The sequence below is a fragment of the Balaenoptera borealis genome (assembly GCF_965194805.1).
Source record: "Balaenoptera borealis genome assembly, chromosome: 18".
NCBI classification, from domain to species: Eukaryota; Metazoa; Chordata; class Mammalia; order Artiodactyla; family Balaenopteridae; genus Balaenoptera; species Balaenoptera borealis.
The window spans coordinates 4,648,070-4,669,831 of NC_138877.1; the positions used below are offsets into that span (position 1 = coordinate 4,648,070).

Sequence of the window (21,762 nt, forward strand, 5' to 3'; positions counted from 1 at the left end):
CAAGATAAACCATGAAACCTGAAACCTATTCAAGCTTAACCCTCATGTGACAAACTTTGGTCCTCTGAGAAATATTGTTTACTGCACTGGAATATTACAGGAAAAAGTTTAGAGCTTTTGGGGTTCTGTCTGGTTTCAGGAAGACATCAGTTTCCACAAGGTGCTGTGGACCCAGGGGAGTGATTTTGTCCGTGGTGTTACTTTTGTTCTCACTTGTCAAGGGCAAAGCAACCACCATGAGGTAGGGATGTGTTTGCAGTAGTGAAAAGCAGATATGGCGGGTGTTTGGAGAACTTGAGGACCTGCGTCCTAGAGGATTGGAAATGCTCATGGGTAAAGTCAGCCCTCACCTGGAATAAACTTCCCCAGAGGGAATTTTCCAGATTTACACAGGGGACCAGTAGTAAAACACAAACTATAAAGAGTCCTCCAGCAACAAAAACACGTGGGATGTTGTCCTATATAATATTTCACACTAAATGTAACTTTTATAGAGAAAACATTTATTCAAGCCAGATATGCTTCAATCCTTTCATTTCCTCAGGTATGACACAGTGCTGGGAATATGCCCCCTTTGTAATTTCCTAGCGGTTTGCCTCAGTTACGGGCAGGCTGCAGATGGGGAAGGACCCAGACGGAAACCTTAAATTGGTCAGACCCTCAGTCTGGCCTTGAGGCTTGCGTTCTGAGGTCCCGATGTCACAGCCCACCTGTGGTCCCTGGCACATTTCCCAGGTGTGGCCCCCGACCCTCGCAGTGGGCGTGGCGCGGCGTGGCCGGGGCACAGTGGGCGTGGCATGGGTGGGCGTGGCCGGGGCGTGGGCATCCGCGGGGCATCTCCTGCTCTCAATCCACACGTAGTCTGTCAAACAACCGCGTACTGTGTCAGATGAGTTAAACCAAAACCCGTTTTCGTCATCGTTCCCAATCATCAAAATTTGGAACAATATTTATTGTTTGTTAATTTATTTTAAGTCATCACTATTAATAATTTATTATCGTTAGGTTTTAGCAATATCTAAATACCTCGTGTGAAGACACTTAGAAGTGAGGAGGGCGCGGGTTCTGAACCGTGCCTGCTCTGCTTCCCAGCTCTGGGGCCTCATCAAGGAATGGACCGGAATCGTGGGCTTTCTCCTGTGCAACGTGGGGACATCAATCTCCCAGACACATCCGTGCAAATGTGAGGTGCCCAGCACCCTACCTGGCTGATGGTTATTACCTGTTTAATAATGGTGGTAGAAGCAGCAGCGAGGTCTTTTTTTTTTTTTCTTAACATCTGTGTTGGAGTAGAATTGATTTACAATGGTGTGTTAGTTTGTGCTTGCAGCGAGGTCTTGCCCACTGTTTCATCTATACTGAGCTGCTCCTTTTGAGCTGAAGCCACCAGGACGGATGGTCCCCAGTCTATGATGGTTCGACTAACAATTTGTTGACTTTTCGATGGTGGGAAAGTGATACGTATTCAGTAGAAACCGTACTTCGAATCTCGGGTTTGGATGCTTTCCCAGGCTGGCACTCTGGGGTCTGAATCTCTCTCGTGGTGCTGGGTGGTGTCGGTGAGCAAAATTCCCCCGCCATCAGGAGGAGAAGCACCCGATACACCGACGACCATGCTGGCTGCAGACAGCCATTCTGTTTTTCACTTTCAGTACAGTATTTGATAAATTACACGAGGTGCTCAACATTTTCGTATGAAATAGGCTTTGTGTTAGAGGAGCTGGCCCAACTGTAGGCTAATGTCAGTGTTCTGAGCATTGAAGGCAGGTGGTACTAAGCTGTGATGTTCTGTAGGGTGTTAAATGCATTTTCAGCTTACTGTATTTTCAACTTGGTGATGGGCTTATCAGACCATAACCCCACCGTAAGTTCAGGAAGGGCTGTACTTAAAGGTCATCTTGCTTTTCAGGACAACTTAGGATATTTGAGCCCTGAAATGGACAGATAAAAGGTCTTTGCCTTAGAGAGAAAATGGGCTTTTTAAGTGGTTGGGATTGCATCACACTATGGCCAGCAGGCATTTTGAGTTGAGCATCTGAAATCCAAGTGGTGAAGCATCTGAGCCTCTGAAAAGGGCGCTGCTGTGTCCCCGGGCATGGCTGCACTGAGAACAGAACCGCCGAGATCTTACCTCCTGTCTCGTGCTGTTTGCGTGGCTGTGGGTTTTCGGGTTGAGATCCGCACTGCGTCCACTTCGGTGAGTGTGGGGAGGTCTGGAATTAGCACGTATGTGTGGGTGTGGAGGTGTGTGCGAGGTTCCCATTGCGTTCTCCTTGCACAGTTACCGCTGGGAACGCTGACTCTGAAAATTGTTTGTCAGAGTGCAGGTATAATTTCCTCTCAGCCCCTATCGATGGGTCTCTTCCTGTTGCACTCATATACCCTCAGGGCTCACCTTGCTTTGTTCTCTCTCTTGCACACGATTTCATTGGGTTATTGGGTCACCCTTATGTGACGGTGTCCTTGCATTGCTTCTGTTTGTTCCCGCTGTGCTCTCCCTCATTCCTTCTGTTTTGGGACCATAAACTCAGAATATTTCCTTCTGACCTTGAAATGCAGAATCAGGATGACCTTGCCCTGATTTCTGTTCCACTCTCTCTCTTAGCCCCTCCATCCTCCTGAGAACCAGGGAGGGTAGGAGGTAACGAATCATGTGGTCAGACCAGGCACGTGGTGGCCACCTCCTTGTGTTGAGTCATTGAACCCTCAGGGCACACCTGGACATTCCCTCCCGTGTCACTGGGGGTCAAGTACTCTGTACAGTGTGTCGCACGTAGCTAGCTTACGATGAGAATTTGGGGCTGAGTCCAACTACTGTTTCGTTTATTTGGAGTCTGTTGTGACTTGTGACTCCTAGGTCTTTTTCTTGGTTTGATGGTATTATTATTATTATTATTATTCCCCTAGCAAGGCTTGGAGGAAGTTGTCCTGTCCTACACTTGTTTGGCCTGTCCTGTTTGATTTCTTGTCCCCTTTTTCTATTAGGCGACTCTGTCAAAACTGCAAAAGCATGCAACGGCGATGAGATGTGATATTAACGAGGGACGTAGGTGGCTCCTCCCCTTTGGCACTTCACAGACTTCACTGAGGACAGAATTGTTCAGGATGCTGACGGCAGTGGGAAGGGAAGTGTTTCCCTGTACAAGTAAATGCGTACAGTTTCTGCATTTGGTAGTGTTTCCCCCTGACTCTTGCCTCTGCTCACTGAGCCTGGAGTACATAGCACCTCCCAGACGAATGTTGGTCTGTTCACATCTAACTTAATTCAGTAGAAAGCAAAAAGCAGATTAAGACAGATTGGTCTTCAACTCCATCCAGTTGATTTTAGTTTGAAGAGCAGAGAGGAAGAGAGGTTTAGAGGCTGCAGCTGTGCGTCAGGACTGCCTGGGATCTCACCGGTGTCCACCGTGTACCGCTCATGGGAAAGGGCCCATCGGGCGGCCTCTGCCGGGAGAGTTCATGGCCTCACGTGGCGTCCTTGCCCTCACGCTTACGAGTAGTCTGCAGGGCTGAGTTCTCCTTATGGGTTGGACTTCTTTATTTTCTTCTATATTCTTACTTTATAGTTTTTCGTGTTTAATAGGCCTGACGTGAATTGCCATAAAAATGGCCAAGTGTAGAATCTCTGCCCAATTTACTTATTCTGGAAAAGCTTACTAAGGAAAGTGGGATTTGAGGAGTTCTTGGATTTTTATTGTTTAATTGTTTAAAGGAAGGAATAAGGATGCGTTTTTTTAAATTGAAGCATAATTCATTTACAGTGTTTCAGGTTTGCAGCAAGTGATTCAGTTGTACACACACACACACATATATTCTTTTTCAGATTCTTTTCCATTATAGGTGATTACAAGATACTGAATATAGTCCCCTGTGCTATCCAGTAAGACCTTGTGGATTATCTATTTTATATATAGTCGTGTGTATCTGTTAATCCCAAATTCCCAATTTATCTCTCCTCCCCCCTTTCCCTTTTGGTAACCATAAATTTGTTTTCTATGTCTGTGAATCTATTTCTGTTTTGTAAATAAGTTCATTGGTATCATTTTTTTAGATTCCACATATAAGTGATATCATATGATATTTGTCTTTCTCTGGCTTATTTTACTTAGTACAGTAATCTCTAGGTCCATCCATGTTGCTGCAATGGCATTATTTCATTCCTTTTCATGGCCGAGTAATATTCCATTGTGTATATATATAGCCCGTCTTCTTCATCTATTCATCTGTCAATGGACACTTAGGTTGCTTGGCTATTGTAAATAGTGCTCCTATGAACGTTGGGGCACATGTATCTTTTCAAATTAGAGTATTCATCTTTTCTGGTTATATGCCCAGGAGTGGGATTACTGGAAAGCCATTATAATTAAAATATTGACCAGTTGAATTCTTGTACTGGTTGTTTCTCCCATTGTGTTCCCAAACTTTTTTTGCCCACAGAAAGCTTTTTATCTGGAGGAACCCTGTCCAGTCTTGTACTTCCATTTTTCTGGGTAAAAGTGCTGAGTCCTAAATATAAAACATTTAGGGTCACCAGGTGGTTAGTGGAATATGCCTATTGGTGTAATGAAATCCACAAAAAGTAGACTATAATTCTTTCTTCAGTTAAAAAAGTGGAGGGATCTATGGCAGAGTCACACACACACACACACACACGGAATGGGGTGCATTAGTTGACTAAAGCAAAGGTGTCGCTGAGAACCGGGAGAGTCTGTGGTCACCTGCACGGGTACCTACGTGGTGTCCTCACTCCAGGGACAGTGAGGGTCCACATGTGGGACTGGATTTCACTAACACTGATGGTTGTGAAAAGCTTAGGCTCTGAGAATGCACGTGGTTTATCCAAAGGTGAAACCATCAACACCGGCAAACCAGACATCTTCCACAGGTGAGCAGTGTCTTCTCTCTCCGAGCTCCGGTGTCCTTACGGGGTCTCCAGTGTCACCCCCTGCTGGTTTGCCCTCCCTCTTCACCGTTCCTCCTGTGCTTCTGTACCTCGGACATGCTGCTCGATCTCCCTCACGTCGGGGTAAAACCAAGTTTCTCTCTCCCCAGCCCAAAGAGCTGGGCTTTTCCAGGAGGAAAGAACCCCCTACTGCAGTCATTGCGTTTGGAGAAAGGAGGCTCTTTTCCCCCCAGAACAGTGTTGGGACGTTGGACGTGCAGATGGGCCTCTGCGGGCAGTTACTACTGATGGGTTTGCAGGCATGAGAAGCACTGCATGATGGGAGAGCATCTGGACCGGGGCTCAGAAGATGTGGGTTGTGGCCACACTTGTGGACATTGTCACTCACCATCGGTCCCTTGAACAAACTGTTCACACTTCAGGCCCCCCCCCCCCCCCCCGTTCCTGGGTGTGAAGTAAAAATAATCTCCAGGATCTCCAAGGTATTGTTTGTTGATCAGAGATTCTAGATATTTACATTTCAATACCTAAGATAAATAAATGAAATGTCTCCTGAATTTATCTTGTGTATGTAGTTCGTAGCCAAGAATATTCATGAATGTCAATGAATCATTAAGGAAGTGCTTTTTAAATTTTCTGTGGGATTATATTTGACTTGAAATGTTTTATTTTCATGGCGTCCTGACTTGTCAAGGATCTCAGCCTGTCTCCGAGCTGAGTCGGTCTAACAAACAGCAAGAACAGAATGGATGCTGCCATCAGTGAGGTCTCAGAGGGATTAAAAATTACGGAGAAAATACATAATTTGTCCCAGTAAAAGAACTAACTTATGGCTGAAAAGAATATCTTATACTCGGTATTATTGCTGATTTGTCCCACAGGTGTGAATAAGCCCGGAAAGCATGAACATTTGGAAGTTATTGAAAATTTATTGGAAACGTAGTACAAAACTCCCACCCTTTCTTTGTTCCCATCCAAAATCTAGAATTATTATAGTTGGCTGGGGTTTTTCTTATATCTCAGTGGTGTCATTTCCCACATGTGAGAAGATTGAACGGAGAGGATCTGAGAATAATAGGCTGTTAAACAACAGTTTTACACGTCTTTAGGATGCAATGCAGACAGTGGGATATGTGCATCGTGAAGTCTTCAAGCCAAATAAGGAAAGAAGCTGACTAACAGCAGGTGTTTTGATTAACAGAGAAGTTAGTTTATAGCATAATAAAGAATGGCATGAAGGATTATATTGCCGCAAAAAAACAAGACAGATTTTGGGGGGGAGGGGGGAGCAATTTCTCCCTCCCCCAACTGTAAAAGTAATAGATGTTTGCTATAGAATTTGAAAAAAGTGCAGGAACTAGAAATCACTAATGGTGCCACCATTTGCAGACCTTTACTGTTATTTCCTTATAACACTCTGTCTGCGTGTGCTTATACGTGTGTGCACACGTGGGTCTCATTTCTCTTGGTGTACGCTGTGTCTGTCATGCGTTTTGCACAAGGTCAAATCGGTCATCAGTGGTGGGAGAAGGTTGCAAGCCTAGGCCAGCAGGACTCAAAAGTTATACTCTTCCCACTAGAGAACCTTTCCCTTTTCATTCATGCTGATCTAGTAGTTATTTATTCTGTTCTTTGTACTTGGTCAACTCTCGTACTTGCTGGATTATAGTAGTGTTTCCAGAGGGTGTGCTGTCCAGTGGTTGCAAGTATGGAATCACTTAGTCTGTTTTACGCATGAGCCCACTTTAAACAAAAGTCAGTCCGTCATGATCCAATGGGGTAGCTTGAGAATTTATCAGTTCCCTTTCCTTTCTTCAAATAGAACCGCCCAGATTCTCTCAAATTGTGTAAGGACCTCCTGAAAGTAAAACTGTAAACCACAAATAGTGTTTAGCACCCTTTGATGTTGGCAAATTATTCCTTCTACCTAATTTCAATACCTTATGGCACAGCTTACCCCATTTGCTTTAGATTTTTCTTCATTGGAGATGGAGAACAGCTGGTCAGCTCTTTTGTAACATTACCTTTTCCCAGCGTACAAACAAGATCAAGTTCCCTCTAACTTTCTCTTCATGTTATATTTCTTCTTTTGTCCTCTTTTACCATGACAGACTGACTATAGATACCTCGAATATCGTGCCCGCCGTGTGATACGCGTTCCATAAATACGTTTGATTAGATAAACTTCAGTATTGGCTGTGAATTGCTGTGTAGATAAAACATCACCTTCCTTCCGAATTACCTTCTCCCCATCCTCATCCCCATTTCTGTCTTCCTGGTCCATACTACTTGGAAAGGCCCCTGTGTCCAGTTGGGAATGGGAAGTAGGCCCATTGCTAAGATAACACTTGGGAAAGCACTTGGCTCAGAATTTGATCAAGCCCTCACAAATGGCCTTTCCATCTCCAGTTTGTGTCTGTAGGGTATGAAGTGGGTAGTAAACTGAGCATAAAACAGTGGGAAGCATAGGTTTCTCTGTTTTCAACTTGTGTAGTACTTTGCAGTTCACAAAGCATTTCGTGTCTTAGCAGGTGTTTATTGAGCACCTATTACGTACCACAGTGGAACTTCGGGCTTGCTCAAAACAGCTCTTACCCTGAGTTCACAGCCCAGCGGAGGGGACAGAATGCAACGAATAGTCATGACCCGTTGTGATCAGCTTTCTAACAGCGGTAAGATCAAGGCACGATCGTGGCAGAAAGGGACACATGATCAGTTTCATCTGCCGGTCAAGGGAGACTCCGGAAAAAGTGGTTGACTTGGGTCCTAGCCCAACACCTAAAATCCAGTTTCATTTATTTAGTTCTGTGGTTCCATCCCCCTCGTAGAAGGTGGGTATTGTATCTTCCGTCTTGGAAATCCTAGCGCAGGTTGTTGGATCTGTGGATGTGAAGGCAGAGCGAGTTTAGATGTTCATGAAGTGTTGGGGACCATATCTTAGGGGACGCCGGGTAAGAAATAAGAGTTGGAGATTCTTATGCCAGAAAAATGCCTTGACAGGGGCGGAAGGGTGAATGAGGGGAAGGCGAGGTGTGGGGGAGGGGAGGAAACCCGGAGGCTTTCGCAGCGTTCCAGGGGAGAGTGGATGGAGGCCGGCAGCGGTGGAGCCGGGGGAGGGGCTTAGAGAGCAGAGGTAAGGTCGACCTCACTGTCACAGGTGGATTCCTGGATGTGGATGGACCACACTTCCATTGATTCCAAGTGCGACATGAGGGTGATTGATGATAGGGGAGTGGTCACTTGTAGACGTTTGGAGAGTGGCCTGGGAAACACCCACGTGTCTCCCGGGACACAGTGTGCAGCGAGGGTTGGCAGACCTTTTCAGTAAAGGGTCAGATAATAAGAATCCTAGACTTCGTGCAGCTGTGGACGGTCCATAACAAACGAAGGGAGCTGTGTTCCAGGGCAGCTGTACTTCGAGGATGGGCAGTGGGCTGGCTTTGACCACGGGCTGCAGTTTTTTGATCCCTGGTCTAGGAGATCATCCACGTCGAGATTGCTGTTGAACATGGCAGTGGATGAGACCTTATGCTGTGTGGCTGTCTGACGCAGAGCCCTGGGGAACACTAACCTGCAAATAAAAATGTGGGGAGAGGCTTTCAGTATTTGGGGGGGTGGGTGTCGAAGCCAGCTGTCACAATGACAATCTGAGTGCTGAGATAACGACCTTGTGATGCCCGTCAGGCAGGAGGGACGTGTAGGGGAGGCGTAAGCCAGGAAGGAGGGTCACAGGTAGCTTGAAGGAAGAGTGAATAGAAGGTGGGCAAGTGAGCACAGGGGTCTTTACCCCAAGTTTAAATACAAGGAAGTGGACCCTCGCAAAGGGTCCAAAATAAAATTACTCAAGCCTGAGACAAAACTCAAACTCGGGTTTTTGTTTGTTTTACTATACCCACCTGGGCCCTGGCGAATTCTTTTGGTTATTTTGTTAAGTCCCAAGTTAAAAGAATCCTTTCTGGCGTGACCAAGAAGGATTAGTTACCTGTTGGTCTACTGTATGCAGGTAAAAGCCTCTCGCCTACAAGTATTGGGTTGGCCGAAAAGTTCATTCGGGTTTTCCATAACACGTTACAGAAAAACCTGAACAGACTTTTTGGCCGACCCAGTAATCCACAACAGGCTCCATTCCGATTTCTGTAAACTATCACTTTCATGTCCAGAGACCAGACGGCCCTTTTTGTACCTAGGATACCACTGGCTGAGTCCTAAGACCAGGTCCAACCCTGGGCCCAGAGCGTTAAGCATGCCAGCTTGCTTAATCTTTATATCAGCCCTCTGATTTCAGAAGTGTTATTTCCATTTTACCCACGAGAAAAGCCTCGTAGACTCCAGGATGCCTCCAGAGTAAGCGGTGGGCTGGGATTTAAACCCCCACGTGCCAGAGACTTCTGACAAGCAGGCAGCGTGGACTGCAGATTCGGAAACACAGATGTGATGTTTCTCTTGCCTTATTTGTTTCTCTTGTTTCTGCCTCTTCCCCCTGCCCCCCACCTCCTTTTCTGACAGTTGCTCTGGTTTCATCTTTAAGAAAGTTGCAGGGCTGTGGAATTTTTCATATCCTGTGTTCTCATTCTGAGGTCTACCGCCACGGCTGGGCTGGTGTACTTAGCCAACAGAAATGATGGAAATGGGTTGTGATGGGACGGACGTGGGCAGGGGGCACCCAGGGTAGGAAGTAGAAAGGGATTCTCAGTGAAGGGTGGGATGGGGGCTGAGCCTGGAGGGCCCCTCAAATGTGTCTGCGTACTCTAAACACATCTGTTTTCAGCTGGCTTGCTTCTGCTAACAGTTTCTCAATTTACATATGTAAGAACTACAGGCAAACATGGCTGGAATCAAGGCACATGCCATTTGGATCCTTGCCAGCTTTTATTTGGGGCTGACAATTTTTTGGATGTAATACAAGATTTATAGTTGTTTGTTTCTTCTAACGAGGTGGCGAGATAAGGCTGCATCTGTTATAGCTGTTCAGCACAGGATATCTGAGTATTGGTTTCCATTTTAAAAAGAAACATGAAACCTGAAAACATAAAACTTTTCAGCTCTGAAAATTGTGTAGACTGTTGAGCCGATAATTGGTCTCATCATGAGTAAACTTCTCTTACCAAGTTGGCGAGTGTGGAAGGGAGACATGAGGTATGAAAGGGTACACTGGCATGTGAAACTGGTGAGTAAAAGTTCTGCCTTTTTTCTTGAGCTTTTGGGGCAGGAGAGTCACATCCTGCATTTGAGGAGGGGAAGGAAATAGACTGGGGTTTCTCTCTGATGCCTGAGTAGTGAGCGCCTCCTGGTCACAGGATGAATGCTGGGGTGCCAGTCCTCACACCACTTGCCAACACAGGTCCCAAGGCATCAGCGGCACTGGTGGGGGGGTTCCTCTCAACCCCTTCATTATCCTAAATGGAGCTTGTTGATCTGTTGCTCTTGTTTGCAGGAGAAATTCTTTTCTCCCTCAGTCAAACCGTATTGAAACAGAGAGAAACAACAGCAGAAAGATTTAAAGAGTGAAACCAGTGGATGTTAACTTCTTCCTCTATAACTAGGTAAACCGAGAGGTGCAAGCAGTCATGACACAGAATAGAAGGAGGCTTTCTTTTTCTTCGTATTATTATTCTTTTTTTTTTAGTACTTTTGACCCTGTTCTATTGCCAAGTAAGTTCAACTTGGCTTGGAGAAGAGCCACACAGATGGAAAATAGTGGGAAGACAGTAAATAAATGTACCATAAATGGCAGGGTTACCACTGCACCTCGATGTTATGGGGATTTGTAGGATCTATCCCATTTTATTTGAGGAGGCATAAACTTTGTGTTAATGAGGTTGGCAGATGGTTCTGAATCCAGAGATTCCAAAAATCTGGAAGAACAGATTATAATTATACCTTAAGGATTAAAAATGTAGGCAGGAAATAGCAAAACGAGATACAGCTTGCAAAACGCACACTAATACAACTGGGGAAAAATAACATAAAATGCAGGATCCAAATGAAGAACAGAAGAAATGTGTGCTAAATTGCCAAAGAATAGCAGTATTTGGAAGTATCCATTGGGCTGTGCAATACACTACAATGGATTGACCGTTAGGGGCCACCTATGTTGTTCATCCTCAATAAAGAGCAGATTTAGTTTGCAGAAAGATGACCAGCAGTGCTGATTTCAGTTTCCATCATTTCACTGTTTTAAGAGTTAAGGAGATTGGAAAGGCGGCCATTGGGAGGATACCACTAGGGAGGACGGGAATGGAGATGAGGACTGAACTGAGACCATGACAGCAGGGTATGTTGGAATAGATGGACCTCAGTGAAATTCAGGAGGCAAAGTCAACAGGATGAAGATCCAAGAAGGAGGAAGGAGAAGTTGAAGATGGCGCCACCATTACGGCAGCAGGGGGTCACCATGAACACCCACACAAGGGATCTTAGGAGGCAAGTCAGACTTGGCAGGAAAGATACGAAGTCCATATTTGTTGAGTTGCAGAGGCTAAAAGGTACATTCAGCTGTAGGGGTTTCTAGTATCCAAATAGATGTTTAGGTCCAGCTGGGTTAGTCTCTAAAGAATGATGTGTTAGTGATTGATATGAAACATCAGTTATTATGTTGTATAGACCTTTAGCATTTCATCCTAAAAGGGTGAAAAATGTGAGAATCTCAGACACCTTGGGCAAAGCAATGGAAGCCAATTATTTAAGCATCTTTTTTCTTTTCACGAGACTGTGCTTCTTCACCTTTCTAAACTATAGGTATGGCAAATAAAGCTATTTTAATCATCAGAGATTTAAAAACATGTGTAGCTGCTACAAATTATATAAGAAAATAACTCTTTTTAAGAACACGTTAAGTTCTCATATTTTAGTTTTATAGGAAAGACCTTTGCCTGAAAAAAATTAGTTCAAAAATCAACTAATTCTAGCACGTGATAGAAATTTTGATGAGTACTGGATGTAAGTCTAACATTCTCAGGATACTGAGGATGTGCGAGGTTGAAATCTGATTGTTGCTTTGTTTCTTATGTATTGGAACTTTCTCCCCCATGGTAATTAGCAGTTAATGAGCAGAGTACCCAGAATAGAACTGCCCCCCCACCAAATAGCTGAAATACACATGCAAGCAAAATTTTAGCTCTTAAGTTTAAACCCTTAGGGAAGTTGAATTACTGACCTTCAACTAAAATGCAGCCTTTACAAAATGAGGGCTCATTGTCATGGTATTTGTGGGGAGAGCGCTGGACCCCGAAATCGGGAGAATTGTTTTCTGGGGTTGGATCTGCCCTTCAGATGTGTGAGCTCTGAGAAGGCTCTGGCTGCTTTGCTCACGTCGGAGCCGGTTACCTGAGGGCAGGTGCCTGCCCTTCTCTCCTCCTTCCTTGTAGACTTTGCGGTGTGGAGGCTCATCGATGGAGATCTCAGCAGCCTTCCTTCCAGGTCTTTCGAAGAGTCAGATTCCTAAGGGTGCGTATGAGGTACGCGAGATGAAGTGCCTGTGTGAAGTGCGTTGTATCGTATCAGCAGCGACCGCGGGACTAAAGCAGACAGCATGCAGGGACATGTGGGGTTCCTCCTAAGAAAGAATTAAGACAAGTCAGGGGCTGAGGAGTCGCTGAAGCTGTGTACTTTGCAGAGCATTTCCTGCCTCTTCTCACCACCATTAGTGTCTCCCTGTTGGCATCGTTTATTTTATTTTATTGTTACTATTTTTAAAAATTTTTATTGGAGTGTAGTTGATTTACAATGTTGTGTTCGTTTTAGGTGTACAGCAAAGCGAATCAGCTCTACATATACATATATCCATTCTTTTTAGATTCTCTTCCCACATGGGCCATTGTAGAGGACTGAGTAGATTTCCCTGTGCTGTACAGCAGGTTCTTATTGGCATCGTTTATTTTAAATTTTCAGAAGGGGGATCTGTAGTCGGCGGTGATTCCCACACATATTTGACTTACTTGACTCTCCCCCTTTTTTATTGGCAGTGAATCTTTTCGATCATGTACTCTGAGGAATGTGCCTCGGGAAGGGAAGTCATAACCAGGGATTTTACAGTAGGTAGAGGAAGCAGAGGTTTGGAAATGGCCTTGGGAGGTTTAGGAGAAGGCGGCTGCTGCCTTTTCAGTCTGAAGGGTGTGGAATGTGAGGCAGTGTGGTGGGGAGCGCCCAGATGGGGGGCACCCTCGTAGCACAGGCCTTCCAGGGGGACCCAGGTTCCGATTGGGGAGGTGGAGGATTTTGGAAGAGGCGAAAGATTCAGGGGTGTTAAGTGTTGAATCGTCTCGTGAAATTCTTATGTTGAAGCCCGAACCCGCCCAGTTCCTCAGAATGTGACCTTAATTGGAAATAGGGTCATTCTGATGTAATTAGTTAAATTAAGGTGAGATCATTAGGATGTGTCCTGATCCAGGATGACTTTCTATAAAGGGGTAATTTGGACACAGATAGGCACACGGGGAGAATAGCATGTGATGACGAACGCAGACATTGGAGCAATGCTTCCGCAAGCCAAGGAAGGCCGAAGATCACCAGCAAACCACCAGAAGCAAGGAGAGAGGCCTGGGACGGCCTCCCTCACAGCCTCAGAAGGAACCTGCCAACCCCTCCCTCTAGCCTTTCACCCTCTTGCACTCTGAGACAGTACACTTCTGTGGTTTAAGCCGCCCAGCTTGTGGTACCTAGTTATGGCAGCCCCAGCAAACTAACACAAGGGGAGATGGTATCACGAGAGAGAAGTTCTTGCAGGATTCTTGCAGAGGGGCGGATGGTCCCCTCACGAGAAGGAAGCACAAAGAATCAGCTTGAGGAGGTGGAGGAGATGCGCCCAGCGTGGGTGGTCTCAGAATCTGGGAACACAGCTTCACTTTCACATGGGCATATACCAGTCACATTTTTCATCTGTAATGGGAGATGTTGCATCAGCTTCTGGCATATGCTGGCTTGGAAAAGAAACATTAGACCAGTGTGTCTGTCGGGGTGTCAAGCAGCACACTGAAAGAGTTCTGCCCTGATTTGTTCTAAAGCTTTCAACAAGTTGATCAATTTCACCCACTTCACCTGTTGCTGAGTTTTTCTTAACCTTAGCAAGAATGCTAATTAGTTGTGAAAACCTATATTGATGAATGAGGTGAAGGCCCTTGAGGAACATGCTTACTATCATTTAACAGTTGATTTATTCATTGATGGAATGTCCTTGGAAAAAGCATTTTGGGTTAGAAGGAAGGTATTTTGAAATGCTGTAGGCTGTAAGTTAATCCTGTGACTACATTTATTACTTAGGAAAGAAAAAGTATATACTGTCTTTTAGCATAGCAGCAACGTTTAAAGCCATTCATGACCTTCTATTGTGGATCTGGTTTAGTAAGTTTTACAGACTAACATCTTCCAATAAGTGCCTTGATCTTGTAACGGGGAAGAGACTGAAATCCCTTGACCCTAAGTATGAGTTTTCTTAGACTGTTGTGCAATCTTTCTAGCTTCTCAGCTTGTAAACCAATGTGAATGCAGTAGATTTTATTTAACTCTGAAACTTTAGGTAGAATATTTTTCTTTGTTCTCCTTCACTTGCTTCCGCCTTCCCCCACCCTTCTTGCTCTTTCCTTCCTCCCCTTTGTGTGTGTGTGTGTGTGTGTGTGTGTGTGTGTGTGTGTGTGTGTGTGTGAGAGAGAGACTCTCTGTGAGGTTCATTCTACCCAAATATGCAAGGGTATGGGGTCAGAGACACTACTGGGAAATGAACACTCTATGTGGTTTCGCACATTTCATTTAGAATGCACTTTCCTTGGCCCTTTCAAAAGGACTAAGATGGGCCAAGGGGAGAACTTAATTTGTATACATGTGGTTCCATATTTTGAGATGATGGGATCATTTCAGTTACATCTGTGGTAGTAATAATTAGGAAGTAATTGCAGGCTGTTAATTAGATTGAGAATCGAGGTGGCACTGTGGATCCTAGCTCAGCTGTGTCCTTATTATGCGACCTTGGTTAGAAATCTCAAAGCCACTGTGGTGAGAGTGACCTGCCTCAAATAATGTAACAATAAACTCATTACAAGACCTGCTGTGAAATTAACGTGCGTCCGGCTGGAGAGAAATACTGGAGTTTTCTTAATCTTTGCTAATTAGACACAGGTTGCATTTCAGAGGAAAGGATCTTAGATATATTTTCTGAGGATACGGCCCCATGTCCTGCAGATAAGAAAAGGGAAATTGTAAGTCAGAGAAAGACAAATACTGTATGATATCACTTATATATGGAGTCTGAAGAAGCTGAACTCATAGAAATGGAGTTGAGAAGGGTAGTTGTCAGGGGCTGGGGAGCAGGGGCAAGGGGAGATGTCGGTCAGAGAATACAAACTTGCACTTGTAAGGTGAATAAGTTCTGGGGACCTAATGCACAGCATAGTGATTATAGCTAATACTGCTGTTTATACACTTGAAGGTTGCTGAGAGTAGATCTTAAACGTTCTCTCCACAAAAAAGAAATGGTAATGATGTGATGTGATGCAGGTGTGAGCTAAGTGAATCATTTTACAATATATCAGTGTACCAAATCAGCATGTTTATATGCCTTAATGTTATATATCAATTATATCTCAATAAAGCTTGGGGGGGGGGGAGAGGGAAATTAACACCTTTTTGAGAAAACCGTAGTGACTTTATGGTTGTGTTCAGTGGTCGGGAGGAGAAAGGAGGAGGGTGTTAGGTCAGGAACCACCTGTTCTGATTTGGCTTTGGAATTTTCAAGATGAGATGGGAGTGTGGATGGTGTATAATTCACCTTGCTCCTTGTTTCCCTGAGGCTAATGACAAGCCCTGTGTGTTATGCTGCAAGCCGATTGATGTCAGCAGGAGTCGTGTGCCAGTGACGGGAGCTGGCCTAGAATTTAAAGTCAAGTCCATTATGCTATTAACTCACCTTTCTATAGAAAGGTATAGACAGACCATAAAAGTCTGTCTTGTTCCCAGTAACCTATATGAGGTGCTTGCATTTGATTTGGTATCATTTTCAGGACTATCTCGTGAGGACTTAGACTGTTTGATTTGCTTGGTTTAAGTCCATTGATGCTCTGGACTGTATCCACCTGTGACTGAGTGTGGAGTTTTCCTGGTGACTGGGGTGCGCTGGAGAGTTTACACGTAGAAGAATATGAATTCAGGCAGGATAGAGTTGATACTTGGATGGGGTAATAGGGTAATATTTAAAGAATGAAATGAATATTGCATGAATGAAATAAGTGCCAGTATCCATTTCTAATGCTAGGAGAGCTTTTATGGCTTATTCTTTTCAAAAATAAAATTGTTCTTAAGCAAACAAAAAAACACCTGAGTTTCATCCTCTAGTTCAGTTTCCTAGGAATGCAATATTTTTTTGGTGCCTAAAATGGTATTGTAGCCGGAGAGAAATAGTATTGTAAGGATAGGTCTCCCTGGATTGGACAGAATTGCCGAGCATGGGGTGAGAACCGTGTTCCCCCTGCCCACGTCTTTGCCCTCTGATGTTTTCACCGCACTCTGGGTACCTTTTGGGGCTGAGTTCTCATTCTTCTGTGGTGACATTGTAACAATGTCATTCCGTACCCAAGAGACTGCTGCCGTTGAAATAATGCTTTTCAGGAAAGACTTTAAAATCCAGATAATGTCATTCATATTCATCATGTTTCCAGGCTGAAATTGGTGTGCTCACTGACATTCTTAACGAACTAATGATAAAACCAATTCAAGTCCAAAAACCTAAAAAGAAACAAAACTCCAGGGGTAACAGGGAAGACTGATTCAGAGCTCTCTGGCTGTCACTGCGCTCCGCAGCGGACATGGACTTCAGGCAGGGTAGGGGACACCGTGTGGGCATCTCCCCGGTTACTGAACTTGGGCAACGAGAAGAGTGATGCTTGCACACAGGCAGGTTAAGTTCCTTAAAGTAAAGCTGGCAGAAGAATTTGAATTTGAACTTGAACTTGGAAGGACTTCAACACAGTCCTTTTTGTACACATAATGGTTTCTTTTTTTAGGAAAATACTTAAGATGACTTCGTATATCATAGGTGCTCAGATGTTTGTGAAATTACGTTAGAGTTAGAAAGAAATGAACCCAGGTTGAGTCTACTATGTTCCCTGCTCATTCGTTGGAGATCTGAGAATAAATACTTAAGATGACTTCGTATATCATAGGTGCTCAGGTGTTTGTGAAATTACATTAGAGTTAGAAAGAAATGAACCCAGGTTGAGTCTACTGTGTTCCCTGCTCATTCGTTGGAGATCTGAGGATAAAGTACCGAAAGGAAACTTGACCAGAACATTCTCTGCCCTAGACGGACACTCTTTATGCCTCAACAGCAATAACAATAAACAGCAGAGCATTTCCTCAGTAACTAAAACCTGACAGTCCCAGCTCAGAATGTTTAGAGAGAATTGCATTTAAGTCTGAACTGTATAAACAGGTCAGAGTAAAAGCCGATTTTTACAACCAGAGCGCAAATCACTGTGGAATAATTTGTAGGTATTTCTTAATTTTCTGTTTTAAACATGGTGGTGTCACCTCTAGCTCTTCCGTCTGGGCTTTCAAAATGTGCCTGCGACCGGAGCGTCTTAGATCGGAGGTGTTTAGTTCATTTTGGGGGAATCCCAGGGTCTGTTGGGGATCATGTTCACATTCCTTCACATTCCTCCACTTCCTCTGTAAAATGAGACCCTTCTTCCTCGTGTTTCCTGATCTCACCCAAGAGTTTTTCAATTATTTTTGTTTTTAACAAAGGAGGGTGAAAAGCTTTGGAAGAGCAATTTTTGGTTTTCTGTATACATGGGCGAAATCGGAAATAGGAGTCAATAGAAACCCACGTCCGTCTCATCTATAACCCATTTCTTTTCTCCATTAGTAGTAATAAAGGATTTGAGCCTGCTAGAACCAGCTTAAGCAGGAAAACATGCTTATGCGTCCATACTCTTTGGGCTCATATATCTTCACAAGAGGGACAGGATTGTGGGCAGGTCAGTAGAACAGTCAGTTTTCTGCATTCCCCAGTTTTTGTGGTCTTTCCACGTAAGGGTTTAAGGGATTCGATTTTAAGTTTTTGGCAGAAGTAGTAAAGGGCATCGTGATGTCTTTCGCACGCTAGGGAACCTCTGCAGAACAAACGCTGCCCTTAAGGCTGCTTGGGAAGGAGCCCTTAGGATACATGGGATCAGTGTGAAACGGGGGGGTGAGGTTCCAGCAAGGAGGAGAGTTGGCCATGCGGGATATTTCCCAGGTAGAGGGACCGCTCTGCGGATGATCTGGTGGGGCCAGTGCAGAGCTTGCAGTGAGGCGTGTTCTGTGGTAGAGTTTAAAGACACATGCTCCGTGTACGCTGTTGCAGTTCATCTTAAAATCCTACGAGGCATGTCTCATCATCTTCATTTTACGGGTTAGGAAGGAGTAGCAGTGAGTAGCCCCAAAGACACAGCAATAAATTTAAAAATAATATTGAATTACCTAAGACATGTTCCCCGGGGATATAAAGTTAGCCAATTTTGACTTTCCGGTAAGCTGACATTTTTAGCTGGCTGTATCCAGATATTTTCCCACAAGTATATAAATGACTTTTGTTTCATTACAAAAGGTTCGTTGGGTTTTTAAAAAATTGATTCAGCTGATCATTGAGAAAATCCAAGGGTTCATTACTAACATATTTGTAGTTCATCGTGATTTGGGAGTCAGGTTGGTTTAAATTCCAGTTTGCTGGTTCAAAGAAGAAAACATTAGGTAGAGATCCACGTGTACTCTATTTGTCATAGCTCTATGTTTTCAAAGCAGGACATGTAGCTAGTATTGTAAATGGGCTAAATGGTGTGAGAAACTTTCACTCATAGTAGTACGGTTACTTTTTGAGGAAAGGAGACAATGAGATTTCCCCCCATGCTGTTTCATGTTGAAGATTTTTCAACAAACTGGCCAGCCTCCTGCCAACCCGTTTCGAAGGATCTTTGAAACTGACCTGACTTTTCTCCGCACTATACATCTGAATTTTCTTAAGCTTTTGGAACTTTTTTCTCTGTTTTAAATGTTATATAAACTCTTTGGTTGGACCCTTGAGTGAACTGTTATGACATTTAAGGGGGAAAGAGTCCTATAAGCATTAATCAGTGTAAGCTATCTGTTGCTTTGTCATGCGACCCCATCCCGCTTTCATCCTGACATACACCAAGCTAGAGGCAGTGGCTGCTTGTTTAATTGTTTAGTAAAGAGCGTGGTTTGATCTTCTTGTGCTTTCAGTCCTGGTAAATTAATCAAAAGAAGTTACTGCTGTGTTGGGCATAAGTGTGGGTTTAGATGTTTCTGCTTCAGAGCCTCTTCATCAACTAAGATGCTTTTAAGCCCCCAAAGGAGAGTAAACAGTATGGCTGCCGCTGCTTTGAGGTGACCCATGACTTGTGACCCGCTTACATTTGGGAAGGAGCCTGTTTGTATTAGCAGTGATTTCTGGTTTGGGTTATAGCATTTTCAGAATGTCTCTTCTCCTCTTTCTCTTTTAACGTTTTTAGTATTTGTGAAGAGCCAGCCCCATCATCATTCCCGAATGTACATACCATGGGCATTTCCTTAGACCTACTGTAGAACACAGGGAGCTATATTCAGTATCTTGTAATAACCTGTGATGGAAAAGAATCTGAAAAAGAACATGTATATATATGTATAACTGAATCACTTTGCTGTATACTTGAAACTAACACAACATTGTACACCATACCTCAATTGAAACATAAGACATGGAGGTCAAAATACAGGAACCCGGTTTGGTTCTATGCCGAGATTTTTAGGAGGTTTGAAAGCTCACATAGGTAGAGTAATCAATGTTTGTTCTTAAAAGACAGTGAAGTTATAACACCATTTGAGAGAGAATTTATAGGGATCGTTTTTATTAACATCAAATTCTGGGTCCTGAGGGGTTTTTATCCTTCCAGTGGATAAAAGTTGACACTTTTATTATCATTGGCACATTTTTGTGCCAAGCGTTATACTAGGTGCTGAGGATACAAAAGAAAATCATCTTTGCCTGTAAGAACTAGACGACAGACACATAAATGGTCACTTCAGGGTGATGGGGTGAGGATTCTGATTGAGCCTATTTACCAGGGGACAGACAGCAGGAGGGTAGCAGAGGGCGGCTGGGCTAGGCTGGTGGGTAGACCGGAGATGGAGAAGCATTGGGGCAGACCTCTCCCAAGGAGGAGGTGACCTTGCATCTGGTCTTCCCGGTGGATAGAAGTTAGCTGAGGGGAAACAGGAAACTGGGGAATTGCGGGAGGAGATTTTGTCGGGAGAAGAAGCGGGCACAGGAATGTGGGTGGGCGGGTGGGTAGGGGGTGTGGACAGCGTGTAGTTCTGGATGCTGATGTTCTCAGAGAAAGAGGCAGTGTCTGGAGGAAACAGCCTTATGCAGGGGATGGTCAGGAAACCTCGTTTTTTTTGTTTGTTTGTTTTAGAAAAGGGATTTACTGTAATTTAATACAGTGGTCCGAGTTCAGAGAAAGGCAGGGAAGATTCTGTGTTCGAAATATTAATTTGCAGCCCAAATACAGAAGAGAGTCAAACAAAAGAGAAAATGAAGCGAGGTATACACAGGAAAACACAATTAGAGGTATAAAGCATGATGCCCTCTGCAGAGTCCATGACTATTGCATATTTTTAACGTTTGTTGAGGTATAATTGATAGACAAAAGCTGCACGTATGTAATGTGTACGATTTGATGAGCTCGAACACATGCAAACACCCATGAATCCATCACCGCTCTCAGGGTACCAGACACACACATCACCTCTGAAGCTGATCAGGAAGCCTCTTGAATGGTGAGCTGCTGAGCTGGGGCTTGTTCCTGGAGGGGGGAGAGGTGTGGGGTTTAAGAAAAGGTGCACTGGGCAGACTGGCCTGATGTGCAGAGCAGGGCTGCAGGGTGGACAAAACCCATTGTGTTTGTTCAGATTTTCTTTAAAAATGGAAAGGACATTAAAGCAAGAGGTTCTGGTCATTTTTGAGAAGAATGAATTAACTTCAGATAACTGTAATAGTGTCTCCTTAGTTTCTGATCATTTATATCCAAGTTTACTTTAAAAAATAATTAGTTGCATGTAAAGAGCTCCTACTCATGTCTATAAAATTTCTATTTTGAAAGAGTTCCTTGGGGAAAAAAAAATAGAAATCCCTTGGGGAATTGTGTTGCTAGTTCAGGAAAGCGATATAGTAACAACATATCCATTTTTCAAGCCTGAGAATGTGTCGTTCTGTTGGTCCAGAGTCTAAAAGTGAAGTGAGTTTTCTGACTGCATCCCAGTGGATTAGAAAACCAACAGAGGCTCTGGGGCACTGACAAAACGGTGCCCGTGAGCTCGGCCAGCACCGCTGTCTGCAGGGGACAGATGCACATCTTCGTGGTGAAGTTGAGCTCTCGGCGTGAATCTGATTTATTTGGTGGGGTTCCTGATTCTCCTGCAACCTTCTCTGTGGTTATTTGAAGGTAACTAAGTCAACCCTCCTACACCCGTGGTTTATTGTGAAGTCAGTCTCATCCACAGATGTTTAGCGAGCCTGAGACTATGGGTAAGAAATCGTGCCCATGATGAAAGGGATGGAGGTAGAGTGCAAAGAAACGTCCTCATGTTGTTCTCTTGTTCCTGTGCTTTGTATTTGGAAGGTTCGGATGCATCTCTGATAAATATCCTGTAGTGTAATATAACTCAGATGGCCACGATCTGAGCCAGAGGTGGTCATTAAGGGAGTGTGGAATTAAGTGAGACCTGAAAAGATTGTTAATCAGCTTTTGTTTTTAAGAAAAACACGGGCGCCGTACTTGCGAGCGGTGCTCTCGGGGCTGTGCTGACACTGTGACCTGCCTGCTGTCCGTTTG

The 21,762-nt window shown here is 44.2% G+C and overlaps 1 protein-coding gene and 1 long non-coding RNA gene across 4 annotated transcripts in view; one reads left to right on the forward strand and one right to left on the reverse strand.

Moving 5' to 3' along the window:
* The window catches only part of LOC309615431 (phospholipid-transporting ATPase IB), a 537,980-nt gene that overhangs the window by 287,030 nt on the left and 229,188 nt on the right, over window positions 1-21,762 (forward strand). The window lies entirely within an intron of this gene.
* On the reverse strand, window positions 10,509-17,019 carry LOC309615527. The gene is made up of 2 exons (XR_014236910.1): window positions 13,504-17,019; window positions 10,509-13,451 (listed from the first exon to the last, which is right to left on the reverse strand). It is a non-coding gene; the product is annotated as an uncharacterized lncRNA (long non-coding RNA).